Consider the following 10615-nt stretch of genomic DNA (forward strand, 5'->3'; position numbering starts at 1 on the left):
TTTCCTTATGACTTCTTCACTAATTGTTATTTATTATTACGGGTAATCTTCCGGTCGTCGCCACCAATTTATCCGCCGTTAATTAACTCCAAAACCACTGAAAAAAAAAAAGTGCCGGAAGTTGGTGGCGACGACGTAAAATTTTTCCATTATTACAATTTTACCCTCCCCGTTTCGGAAAAAAATCAAATACATTACAATTCAATTAACTTATAGTATATATGTGCGTTCGTTTAGCTTACCCCTGGGTAGACCCCGGTGTGTGGCGTTTTTTTTTTTTTCAGGACAACCGTGGGTAGTTATCTGCACACGTTCGTCCTGGACCAAAATAAAACGCCACACACCGGGGTCAACCCGGGGAAGCTAAACGAACGCACCCATTATAGACAGGTGGGGGTACGGCGTACAACAGCTTACCACTTGCTGAGTTCGACACGTCCTGCCGTGTTCAGACGCTATCACTCGGCGCTCAAAATGGCGGCAAACTTCACTGTTTGAGCTCTCCTTCAGACGCATTTCCTGATTGTATGTCCATGCATGTCCTGCATCAGTCCATAGACAAATTTTGGTGATCATTGCTACCTTCTTGTGACGGATGATAAGACCTTTGATGAAGCTGAACTGTATACTGTCAGAGTTTGTCACGCCTTGGCAGACCACTCCCAACTGGCGTATGAGCCAAGACTTCATGGTCAAAATAATTGAAGCGGTAAAAGGGTCTTGTGTGGAGATGCGTTATGGCCGCTTGTGGAATGACACGCCTTGCACCGGGGTGTTGAGATTCATGTGTTTATGACCTGAAACATTTCAAGCATACTCTGTTTAATCAAGATGAGCACAACTCGTCAAAAGTCATCGGGAAAGTAGATGAACAAATAAAGGCATGAATGAAATGTAATAATTGTACCTGTTTGTGACCTGTGGGTGGCAGACAAAATTAAGAACTCGTTATAAGTGCTGAATCTAATGGCAATGAACACTGTTGGTAATTAATAGTGCTGAAATTAAAGGCAATGAACACTGTTGGTAATTACTCAAAATAATTATTAGCATAAAAACTTTCTTGGTAATGAGTTATGGGGAGAGGTTGATAGTATAACACAATTTGAGAAACAGCTCCCTCAGAAGTAACGTAGTTTTCAAGAAAAAAATAATTTTCCACGAATTTGATTAAATGGCACTGTACACGTTTGGTAATTGTCAAAGACCCGTGTTCTCAATTGGTTTATCCCATCATAAGCATACAATAACAAGCCTGTGAAAATTTGGGCTCAATCGGTCATCGAAGTTGCTAGAAAATGATGAAAGAAAAAACACCCTTGTTGGACGATTTTTGGTGCTTTCAGATTGGAATAAAAGACTACTAGCTAGAAGTCTTTTATTATTTTAGTGAGAAATTACCTCTTTCTCAAAAACTACGTTATTTCAGACGAAGTCGTTTCCCACAATGTTTTACACTGTCAACAGCTCTCCAATGCTCGTTACCGAGTCAGTTTTTAAGTTAATATTTGTTTTGAGTAATTACCAAACGTGTACTTTTCCTTTAAGAGACCTCAAAATTAGATTTTGAATTTTAGGTCTCGAAATCAAGTAGTCTGGTTCCCAGACCCAAAAATCTCCGACTAGGCTCTGTCGAATTTAGGGTCCGGTATCACCCAAAATCACGTAACCAAAAAGGAGGAATTCCTTCTTCTCGAAGTTATCCGAAATGATCCGAACGTGTTGCCGTCCACATTCGGACAGTATCGTTGGTGGTCGGTATGGAATCATAATGTCAGTCCTGTCGGCCGTAGATCCAGGAGTTTTTATGACAGCTATTGTTATTTAAAGCCAATACAGGCGTTGTGGGTGACTGCTGAAATACGACATCCCACGTGACTCACAGATCAAAGTCATAACAAGAATGAGCAGAAACATTGTAGCTGTTGATATGTGTAGAATGAGCGATAAAATAACAGCAAGCTACTGTCTTCACATTGATATGAAAAACCAGAGATCTTTACGACTCACTCGTCAACTTTAAACTAAACTTGCAAATGACAACCAGCTTCATACAACCTCAAACATGCATGACTTCAGAAAGTACAGCGTTGATAACGAAAGCTTGTTTTCTCCCCAGATGTTTCTTAGTTTTCCTTTTTATTTTTGATCACTTCCTTCCTTGTAGGTTAAAAGCAAAACACCTTAAATAAACATGACACCTGAAAATGATTTCAGAAAATACAGCTTTGGTGAAGAAAGCTCGTTTAGAATTTAAGACTTGTCTACATAGTTTGTGTTTTCTTCGTTCATTATACTTACTTCTTTGTAGGAGGCAAAAACGCCTAAATACCTGAAATTTTGTAAATACTTATCTTCAAAATTAAAAAACACGAGGCCGAGGTTGAAAAATTAAGGTTGTATGGTTTCTTTAAAATCGTCTTCTTTTGATGGCGATATTAAACAGCCTTAGTTGTACTTCAGAGATGCATAAAAATGAGATAAAAGACAACCTGCAAAATACCACAGTGCCGATCTCTGATTCTGAGCATATTGTTGTGTTTATTTCCATCGTAAAAAGCTACAAATCGTTCTTCTATATTGTTGCTTGAGAGTTATCGGTTTTTTTTCCTTCTTTTATTTTCTTTTTCTTTTAACCGGGTGTTGGTTTAAAAGGCACTGGACCCGTTTGGTAAAGACCCCTATTCCCAATTGGTGTATTCCAACATAGGCCTTAATGCATATTAACAAACATGTGAAAATTTAGGCTCAATTTGTCATCGAATTTGCAAGAGAATATAAGACAAAACTGTCCTTGTTGCATGACTTTGTGTGCTTTCAGATGCATAATAAAGTCTTTTATTATTTGTTTGTTTGTTTGTTTGTTTGTTTGTTTGCTTGTTTGCTTGTTTGCTTGTTTGCTTGCTTGCTTGCTTGCTTGCTTGCTTGCTTGCTTGCTTGCTTGCTTGCTTGCTTGCTTGCTTGCTTGCTTGCTTGCTTGCTTGCTTGCTTGCTTGCTTGCTTGCTTGCTTGCTTGCTTGCTTGCTTGCTTGCTTGCTTGCTTGCTTGCTTGCTTGTTTGTTTGTTTGTTTGTTTGTTTGTTTGTTTGTTTGTTTGTTTGTTTGTTTGTTTGTTTGTTTGTTTGTTTGTTTGTTTGTTTGTTTGTTTTTTAAGGTTTCCATAAATCTCATATTGCACCAGCAGAGTGATCTGTTCACCCGATTTGAGAATATGATGCGTTTTATCAACGATGATGATTGAATTGTCTTGATATCAGTCGCTATTTTTTGTACCAGTCACCGGCAGAAGGCGCACCGTCGACTTATTTGGGAGGCTGACTCCGAGGGACTGGGCGAGTCTATAAGGGTGCACCCCACTATTTAGGAGAAGAAAACAGAGCGTCGAGCCCATTATAATTGTATACACCCTTTAAACTATTCTACATTAAACATTATTTGAGAGCCCCCAATAGGGTTCCAGAGACAAATCCCAACAGGGGACTTTTGGGACGCTAGGTGGCAGCAGACTTACCAGGTAAAATCCACTGTTTTCGGTAATGTGCACATGCTCAGAACTACGTAACCCTGGAATTTACCTGAAAAGTCTGCTGCCACCTAGCGTCCCAAAGTCTCCCATTGTGACCTGTTGACTTCCAACTTGATGTATTTTGGATGACATTTGGCCCTAAAAATGGTCCTATTTGCTGAGAGGTGTAGGGATATACTTTTCCAGATTGATGCTTGGAGGAACCCTACGGGGGCCAAGGACTCCCTTTATAAAATTGAGCAGAGGATTAAAGTTCAAGTGTCAATGAATAATGTTCTTTATACTGTACAAACTTTGAGACTTCTAAATATATTTTCGTCTGTTTTTGACTGTCGCATTTTTCACTGTATGCTGTGTGAGCTTATTAAGTGGGTGCACACACAACTCTGGAGTGAAAGAAACCAGATGTGTGTGTGTGAGAGATATCTCTTATCCAGTAAATCGTGTTGCGATATCGGCGACTACGCCAACAAAATGAACGCCTCGAATCGAGACTAATTCACATGCACTGCCCTTGTTCACCGGTTTTCATATGCTTGCAATTAAGCTCAAATTAAAGGAATCTTTGGATTTATTACAAGCCAGGTAATTACAACGGGATGCATTGTTGAGTCAGCCATGACCTTTGGAACACAACAAGGCACAAAAGAAGTATTAAAGTCATCAACCTGTTATTTAAAGACACTGGACACTAGTTTGGTAACATGTCAAAGACCAGTCTTCTCACCTGGTGTATCTGCACATTATGCATAAAATAACAAACCTGTATTATTTTTAACTCAATTGGTCAGCCGAGTTGCGAGATAATAATGAACGAAAAAATGCCCTTATCACACGAAGTTGTGTGCTTTCAGATGCTTGATTTCGAGACCTCAAATTCTAAATCTGAGGTCTCGAAATCAAATTCGTCGAAAATTACTTCTTTCTCGAAAACTACGTCACTTCAGAGGGTGCTGTTTGTCACGATGTTTTATACTATCAACCTCTCCCCATTACTTGTATTCAAGAAAGGTTTTATGCTTATAACTATTTTGAGTAATTACCAATAGTGTCCACTGCCTTTAAGGCAGTGGACACTATTGGTAATTACTCCAAATAATTTTCGTCATAAAACCTTTCTTGATCAGGCAAATTACAATTATTTGTGACTGGTATTTCTTCTTATAGCAGTTTGGTAATTATACTCAAAATAATTATAATCATAAAACCTACTTGTTAAACTGCAAAAAACACATGGTAAGTGCGGATTTTTCTTGAGAAAATGTTTATGTCTGGAGAAAGGTAATACGTTTGTTGCTTTGGCTGTTAAAGGCAGTGGACACTATTGGTGATTGTCACAGACCAGTCTGCTCACTTGGGTGTATCTCAACATTATGCATAATAATAACAAACCTGTGAAAATTTGAACTCAATCGGTCATCGAAGTTGCGAGATAATAATGACAGAAAAAACACCCCTGTCACACGAAGTTGTGTGCTTTCAGATGCTTGATTTCAAGAACTCAAGTTCTTTAAATCCGAGGTCTCGAAATCTACTTCGTGGAAAATTACTTCTTTCTTGAAAACTACGTCGTCAGAGGGGAGCCGTTTCTCACAATGTTTTAAACTATCAACAGCTCCCCATTACTCGTTACCAAGTAAGGTTTTATGTTAATAATTATTTTGAGTATGTACCAATAGTGTCGACTGCCTTTCAAATTTGGGGAAAATTTGCTACACACAATCATGAGTCGGTGAAATTCAAGAGGCGCAGGCAGGATGGAAGTTTGTGACAAAACGTTATTGCTTTATTTTAGGCGTATTTGCAACGGTCTCCTTCACTTGTCTGCTCTCGCCGAATGCCAGGTAAAAGAATTGCAAGCGAATCTAGAATTAGAAACTTCAAACCAAAAACAATTCGCTAATCCCCCAGCAGCAACTTACTAAAATAACTGTTTTTTATTGTTATGTAAAATTACCCGAGTGGTTAAAAATAACAAAATGCATTTGAGGACACACATGGTAAGACAACTTCAACATAAACATATTTCAACATAAACATAGCGAGGGGCAATTTTCCAGCATTATCATGGTTAAACAAAATCATATAATAATATTATTATTATTTTTTTTTTTTGCATCTTTGTGAGTGACAACTTTTGTAACGGTTCTATAATGATTATTTGTAGTATTTGGAAGGGATTTCTCGTGGTGTGGTTCGTATTTGGGGATATTGTTTGTTTAATTTCATTTTTTTATCCTGTTGCGCTTGGTATTTTCATAGAGTGGTATTTTTAACCAGAATCAAAATCATTTAATCAAAATCATCTAGCAAGTGCATCAATTAACCATCTAATGCAGGCTCATTAACTTTACGCGGGAGACTCTGCAATCTGCCGACAGAGGGCGCGATTCCTATTTAAATACTTAGGCCGTGTCCGAAACGACGACTTCAGCTACAGCTACGTCTAGATCAGCGCGTCTACCAGTGTTGAAGAATAGCAGACGCGCGCGATCTAGCCGTAGCTGTAGCCGAAGTCGCCGTTTCGGACACGGCCTTAGTCAGATACCCTAAACCAAATTCAACGCTGAACGTATAGATGAAGTCGAGCTTGATAAATCACGTGTGTCCCATTCAGAAACGCATGCGGTATCAAAATTTCTCAAAAACATGGACGGAGAGGAGTGACTTGCTTCTTCGAGAGAATTTTGCCCGCATTTGGCTCCATTTTACCGTTTCCTGAAAAAGAAACGGTAGTTATGAAGTGCAAGACATGTACTCACAAAGTAAATGCAAAAAGTAAGTTTGGAATATATATATTTATTGTGGAAACCGGAGCTTGTAAAGTTGTGTGTGATAACCCTCTTGACTTGTGCGTTATTTATAAAAGGGGTAGGCGGGGTCAAGGAGGCGGTGGGGAGAAGGCTGATGCATGATCGCAACACTCAGACTTTGATGTAAATGACGGATAACTTTCCGTATGGCGCCACCACTTTTTCACTCATTTTTACAAAAAGGGATATCTCATTGAGGTAAATTAGATACTATATTATTTCGGATAACTTTCCGTATGGCGCCACCACTTTTTCACTCATTTTTACAAAAAGGGATATATCAATCAGGTAAATAAGTTCCTATTTTTTATATTATTTTATATCGAATGAAAAAGTGGTGGCGCCATACGGAAACTTTTCCATTATTTCATATCGAGTGAAAAAGTGGTGGCGCCATACGGAAACTTTTCCTAAATGACCTGTGACTGATAATTTGTAGTTGACAAAAAATATTGACTATTTTTTTTTGATAACTTTCCGTATGGCGCCACCACTTTTTCACTCATTTTTACAAAAAGGGATATATCAATCAGGTAAATTAGATACTATATTATTTTATTTCGAATGAAAAAGTGGTGGCGCCATACGAAATCTTTTCCTTTTTTTTTTTTTTAGGATATAAAAATTACATTCCTTTCACAGATTTTCAACAAAATGTAACATATGTGTAAAGTTGTTTTTTTTTCCTTTGTATATCACTACCAATTAATAGCACAGACAGCATTTTTTGAATGAATGAAAAGTCACTTATTGTCTTCCTTCTCATTACAGCTGCATTACATACATGGTTTGGTCTATCATTCAGACCTGCGTCTCAACTCTCACAAGAATGTTGAAGGTCATCAGTAGGTCGTCGACCAGAAAGACCTAGGACCACTGGTGAGTGAAACACTGGAGTTTTATCTTACTTGTCTTAGGAATTGTCCAAATTGTTTAGGTTTATATCTTGATGTTTACATACAGAAATGTTTGTACATTATTGTTGTTTAGTTGCCCCTGCTAGAACCATCAAAGCATTTTGTTTTTATTTTTTCTTGCAGAGGTTTCAACATTTATATTACTCTGAATTTAAAAAATTGGTTTATGAAAAAAAAGATGCACAATAGATGAAATTTATTAGGTGATTTATTGCATATGGTTTCTTTTGAAGAATATAACTCCCAAAATATTTAGGTACACCATTTTGTTTTTCTTCAGGAAAGACACAAAAACGAATCAGTGTAATGGGTTTGCCACCTGTAGGGGGACCTCTGGTCAATTATGAAATGGTTTGAAAGAAAAAGGCACAATTTCGTTTTGAATAAAAGGTGGTTTATCATTTTGTAAATTTTGAAAAAAAAGCAACCCCAAAGTTCTTTGTTGGTACTTGTTTATTTTATTTCAGAGGTTTTATCCCTCTGAAAACAGCAAAATTCAGTGATAAAGGTTCGCCAACCATAAGGAAACCTCTGGCCAATGTTTTAACTGTTTTAGTTGAAAAATGTACCACTTTGTTTTAAAAGGCTTGGTAATTTGGTAATTTTTGAAAATTACCCTCCCCCTCCCCAAATATTTGGTCAGAAATATTTTTTTTATTTATATTTAATGCTTAAGAAGAGCAACATTCAGTGATATGGGTTCGCCACCCGTAGGGAAACTTCTGGCCAATTGTTTAACTGTGTTTGGTACCACTTCTTTTTTTTTTATAATTTGGTAATTTTTGAAAATTACCCTCTCCCCTCCCCAAATATTTGGTTAGAAATATTTGTTTTATTTCAGAAGGTTTATATTTAACCTTTAAGAAGAGCAACAATCAGTGATATGGGTTCGCCACCCGTAGGGAAACCGCTGGTAATTTTTTTAACTGTGTTTAATTGAAAAAAGTACCACCTATTTTAAACGGTAATTTTTTTTATAATATGGTAATTTTGGAAAATTACCCCCCCCCCAAAAAAAAATATTTGGTTAGAAGCAGTTTTATATCGGAGGTTTTTTATTTAACTCTTTAGAAGAGCAAACTTAAGTGATATGGGTTCGCCACCCATAGGGAAACCTCTAGCCAATTTTTTAACTGCTGTTTATTAATTGAAAAATTTGCCACTTCATATTAGGTGATTTATTTGGCAAGTCTTGAAAAATAAGCCCCACAATATTTGGTTTTATATTTTTAACTCTGAAACCAGAAGAGCAGAAATTCAGTAACAAAGGGTTCGCCACCCGTAAGGAAACCTCTGGTAAATTTTTTATCGGTGTTTGATTGAAATTAGGTAAAATTTGAAAACTAACGGAAGCCGCAAATATTTTGATATACAAATAGGTTTGTTTTGTTTCAGAGGTTTTATATTTTACCTGTGAAAACAGGAGCGAAAATCGGGTTCGCCACCCGGAAGGACACCCCTAGCCAATTTTTTTGAAAAGTTTGGAAAAAAAGCAAACCTTATATGTTGATGTATCGAAATCTTTACCTCTTATTGATTGATCGCTACTGTGCCAGGGTTTTGCTTCTTTCTGTTTTCTCAGCAAGCAGAACCAGTAGATCTGTTTTGCTGAAACTTTCACAGTTTTACTTCATCTTTCTATGTTTTGTCCATTAATCATTGAAAAACAAAACAAAAAAACTTATGGCCCTACCTTTTAGGCGTATTATCAATGCTTGGTTATTTTTCATCACTTCTTAATTTCATTTTTGTATCTGGTCTGGTTTCAGATTGACAGGGCATGTGCCAAGTGCCGTCACGATGGACTTCATTGCCACACCAGGCAAACACGATCAGCTGATGAAGGACAAACCGTCATCTATTTCTGCCCATCATGCAAGTAAGTTAATCACTACTTAAAGTCACCTGGAAATAGAATTTGTTTTCTTTCAAACATAAGAGTATATGCTTACGAACAATAAAACAATTTTTTTTAGTAATTGTTTATCACGATTTATATGTTTAAAAAATATATAAAGTTGTTTGGGGGGCTGACTCCGCCTACCCCTTTTGTGACGTCAATCGAGGCAGACTTTGCCTGCAATGCGTATAGTAAACACACGTGCAAAGTACATGTACGTCCAAGTCAAAAGTTGGTACATTTCAAAAAGTGTTTTTCTGCATTCATCAGCAATACACCTAGTCTAGGTTCCTAGACCATTGGTGTTGCGTGGTCACACACAACCAACGTTCCGATTATGCACGGCAAAAACTGTACACGCTTGTAATGAACGAACGCTAGCGGGCGCTCTGTTTCTCTGATTTCCGGATCTCCCCATGTCCTGTGCTCACCAAGGTCTAGGACATTTGCAAATTGAAGGCGTGGCCAGACTATGCAAATGACTCGATTATTCATATCACGTGACGGGTTGAAGATGACTATTCAAACTAGTGATCGGCGCGCTATTTTTAATAATCTTTGCTTAAAGAGTAAATCCGTGGTCATTATAGGCCTATTAAAATGAAAACAGTGAAATTTTAAGTATAGACTACCTATTCAGATTACGGATACGTGACGATTTGAAATCGTAAATAATGGTCAAAAATCGAACGTAAGATTAGCATTCAGAGAGTCCGTGTAACGGACGCTTGTATGGCCCCACGGCGTGGAGCAATCGGAACGTGAAATAAGCCTTGTGGAATATCACGTACCGCCCATGCCGTGTCTCGTGGGCCGGGGTTGGAGGTGTTAAATCCCGGGCGCTATGAACTCCCAGCTTGCGGGTGTCGACTCCGTTGTTTCTTATGATCGCAACGTTCCAATATGCTCCATTTTGATTCATGGCCCCCTAATTTCTTTTTGTTATGAGTTTCAGGTAATTTTGATGATGTCAAAACGTAGGAATATCGCATCTACCTCCATGGTTATATCATGGTTATATTGACAGTGTTATTGTGTGAGTAGCTTAAAAATATTATGAGAATGTTTTATAAAAGGTTGAAATAAAAATAATGCTAAAACAAAATTCCCTCAAAGCATAATTTTGCCAAACAAAGTATTATTTTTTAATTCTGTGAATGAAGAGTTATTTTTGAGGTAATGATTAAACTGGGCAACTAGTGGAATTTATGACCTGACTATTCGCCTCAAATAACTGGGAGTTGAATAGCAGTAGTCGCCACCCGACAAGCAATCAAAATTTGCAATTTCTCATGAGTTGTTCCAAAACATATTGTTAACACTACATTCCAAAAAATATTATATGGTTACGTTCCAAGCTGCGCAGCTACTCGGCTATGTTTACGTTCAAAGATACGCTTAGGTCTACATTCCTTCAAGTTACACTATAATATCAAAAGGTATGTTTTCAAGCCCGAATC

At 37.5% G+C, this 10615-nt stretch overlaps 1 long non-coding RNA gene across 1 annotated transcript; it reads left to right on the plus strand.

The window, feature by feature from the left end:
* Positions 1–6264: 6264 nt before the first annotated feature.
* LOC117296138 lies at positions 6265–9061 on the plus strand. Its single transcript, XR_004519717.1, has 3 exons — positions 6265–6303; positions 7110–7217; positions 9025–9061. It is a non-coding gene; the product is annotated as an uncharacterized LOC117296138 (long non-coding RNA).
* Positions 9062–10615: the final 1554 nt, after the last annotated feature.

This window comes from Asterias rubens, chromosome 1, assembly GCF_902459465.1.
Source record: "Asterias rubens chromosome 1, eAstRub1.3, whole genome shotgun sequence".
Taxonomy (NCBI): Eukaryota; Metazoa; Echinodermata; class Asteroidea; order Forcipulatida; family Asteriidae; genus Asterias; species Asterias rubens.